Source organism: Camelina sativa, chromosome 19, assembly GCF_000633955.1.
Source record: "Camelina sativa cultivar DH55 chromosome 19, Cs, whole genome shotgun sequence".
In the NCBI taxonomy this organism is placed as follows: domain Eukaryota; kingdom Viridiplantae; phylum Streptophyta; class Magnoliopsida; order Brassicales; family Brassicaceae; genus Camelina; species Camelina sativa.
Window position 1 is genome coordinate 13,915,308 of NC_025703.1, and position 3,248 is coordinate 13,918,555.

Sequence of the window (3,248 nt, forward strand, 5' to 3'; positions counted from 1 at the left end):
TCTCACTCGCCACGCACCCCAGAGGTCCGACCAAGCCACTCTCACTCGCCATGTTCTCCAGAGGTCCGACCGAGCCACTCTCACTCACCACGCACCCCAGAGGTCCGACCGAGCCACTCTCACCCGCCACGCTCTCCAGTGGTCCGACCGAGCCACTGTCACTCGCCACGCACCCCAGAGGTCCGACCGAGCCAATCTCACCCGCCACGCTCTCCAGTGGTCCGATCGAGCCACTCTCACTCGCCACACACTCCAGCTACTGGTTGCACACCGACCAAATCCCACATGTCAGGAAGGCACTCCATTTTACACGCTTCAGGAGATTCCCAAACCGACTCTTCACCTTGTCGTTTTAAGTTTTAGGGATATACATGTTTTTACTATAAATACGTTTTCTTAAGTCTTGGCTGGGGAGATCTCATCTTTTATCTCGTTTTAGTTCTTTTCGTTAAGGTTTGACGTAGCCACCAAAAAAAACGTTTTGAGACTTGTAATCCGACATCTCCGAGTTTATTCAGTTTTTGCACTAGATTTCTTTTACAAAGTTGTTCTTCTCATTTTTATCTATCTTACTATGCTTGATTCAATGTTTTCTGGGTTTGCTTTCTTGATTATGAATTTCGGATCTGAGTAGTGTGATAGTTCTTGAGGATGGGATAGATTAGGTGGAGGATCTTAGTATGTAGGGTGTTTAAGCTTGATTTGTATGAAACCCTTCTGGACTAGAGTTAGAAATACTAGTTTCTCTCTGATCAATTGGAACTAGGTCTTAGACACTTCCGCACCCAAAAGGTGTTTGATGAAATGTCTGACCAACTAATGCTAGAGACTTACGTTCGTAGCCTAAGAGATTAGTTGTCTAGGATGTTTGTTGACGTGAATGAACTGGTTCGTCATGCCTGCTTAACCATGTTTCTCTAGCGAGAGCTAGGTTTGGAAGTGTTTGAGTATGAGTAGCTTATGCCAATAGATTGGATTAGCTAAGCCGTGATGTTCATTGTCTAGGGATAGTTTGTTTGTGGCATGTTAAACACTATGTAGACTAGGAGACTCCACCGACATCAATTACTCCCATCCTTAGGACTTCTTTCTTCCTTATTTTTATTGCATTCCTGAGACTGTTTCTTATCTTGCGGTTTTGTTCGTGTTTAGACTCGTTTCTGTTTTCATTCATTTACGCTTCTTGTCATACATTCTCGTTTCTAGTTCTAGAAAACATTTCCGTTTTGCATTCTGATCATTCTAGGATTGTTAGATAAAAACACTCTCTTAGAATTGGCTTGACTTGTGAAATCTTGATTGCATCTTGAGTGACTAGCATCATCCCATTTGGATTGACACCTTAAGTACTACAACTACATAAGGTGAATTGAACCTGCTAGGATACACAAAAATCCTAGTATCAAATACTTGAGTAGAAATAACATTATTTATATCTTATGAATGTTGATTTTGACAAACATAATTCACTATCATTAGGAACATTAACTCTAGTAAATTGTACATATATATCTTGAAAATTTTGTGCCCATAACTCAAAACTTATGAAATTTTAAATTTCCTTTAGTTCATTTTTCTTTTAATTTAATTAATTAAGCATTTTTCATATATTTGTTTTGGTAAAGTTTGAGCATTTTTCATTTAATCTCTATTTTTATATTATTATGAAAATTAAAACAGTATATTTTATCGTTATTATGATGTGGTGATGCTAGTAATGTCTCAAAAATATATAATATTTGTTTCTGTATATATTACTTGTATAAGCTGTAAAAAGACCAAAAATAGCTCTAATTAATAAAATGAATAATTTTTTCCCAATATATAGAATAAGCCTTTATAAAATAGCTCGTAAATAATTTATTGTATCTCTTATGGGGGCGTTGATGCATACATTTGTCAAACTAATACAATGAACTACCATGAATTTTTTTATCCTTGAGAAATTTTAGAGATAAGTATGAAATATTCCTCAAATGGAAAAATTCAATTTCGATAAAAATAAAGGTTGGTAGGAAATATAGTACTTAGAATGACTTATAATGATAAATGATTCCATTTGTAATACACGCCTGTATTAATAAAAGGAAGCTGTTCTACTCTTAAGCATCAGTTTTATCTCTTGGTAATCAAATCTTTTGAGAAAATGGTGAGAAGTAACAAAGCTCGTCAAAAGATAGAGATGAAAAAAATAAAAAATGAGAGCAACCTTCAGGTGCCTTTCTCCAAAAGAAGGTTTGGTCTCTTCAAGAAAGCCAGTGTGCTTTGCACATTGTGTGGTGCAGAGATTTTGATGATTGTGTTCTCTTCCGGTGGGAAAGCGTTTTCTTTTGGCCATCCTGGTGTTAGAGAACTAATTCATCGTTTTCTAAACGTTATCCACAATTCTCTCATTCCTCACCAACCAAACTACAATCTACAGCTTGTTGAATCTCGTCCGGATAGAAATATACAATATCTCAACAAGATTCTCACTCAAGTAAAACATAATTATCTTTTATTATCTAAAATGTTCATATGCATAAACCATATAATGATTGAATCTCATTAATCCAGGTGCTGGCCAGACAGGAGACGGAGAAACATAATAGAATGACATTGGACATGGTGAGACAATCCAGAGAAGAAAGAGGAAAAAGTTGGTATGAAAAAGATGTGAAATAACTCGACCTAAATGAAACCGACAATCTGATATGTGCTCTTGAAGATGTGAAGAAAACTTTTGTAAGTGAGATGTCTGATTATCCTCAATTGAATGTTTCTCATCAGAGTTACATGGGAGAAAGTTTTGTCTTTGGTGGTGGTCGTAATGTTGATGTTGGCGGCATTGATCTGTTTGATCAAAGAGTGAATACATTCAGCTATAATCCAGTCATGGATTTTCCTTACCATACACCATTTTTTGGATACAACAATGATGGAGTTATCAGTCCGGGATACAACATGAACTACATGTTAAGTTACAACTTCAACGAGAGATACTAGACTCTGACGCTAGAAGAGCAGCTTTGATATTGAAATCATCCTAACNTTGTGTCGTGAGACTTGATTTTATTTTTCCTTTACATTCAGTATGTTGGCTGCTTGTATTCATTGTCGATTTAAGAACAAAGATAGTGAGAAAAATCTACAATACTTGAGTAGAAATAATATTATTTATATCTTATGAATGTTGATTTTGACAAACATAATTCAATATCTTTAGGAACATTAACTCTAGTAAATTGTACATATATATCTTGAAAATT

At 35.8% G+C, this 3,248-nt stretch overlaps 1 pseudogene; it reads left to right on the forward strand.

Moving 5' to 3' along the window:
• Window positions 2,147-2,985, forward strand: LOC104767802 (annotated as a pseudogene).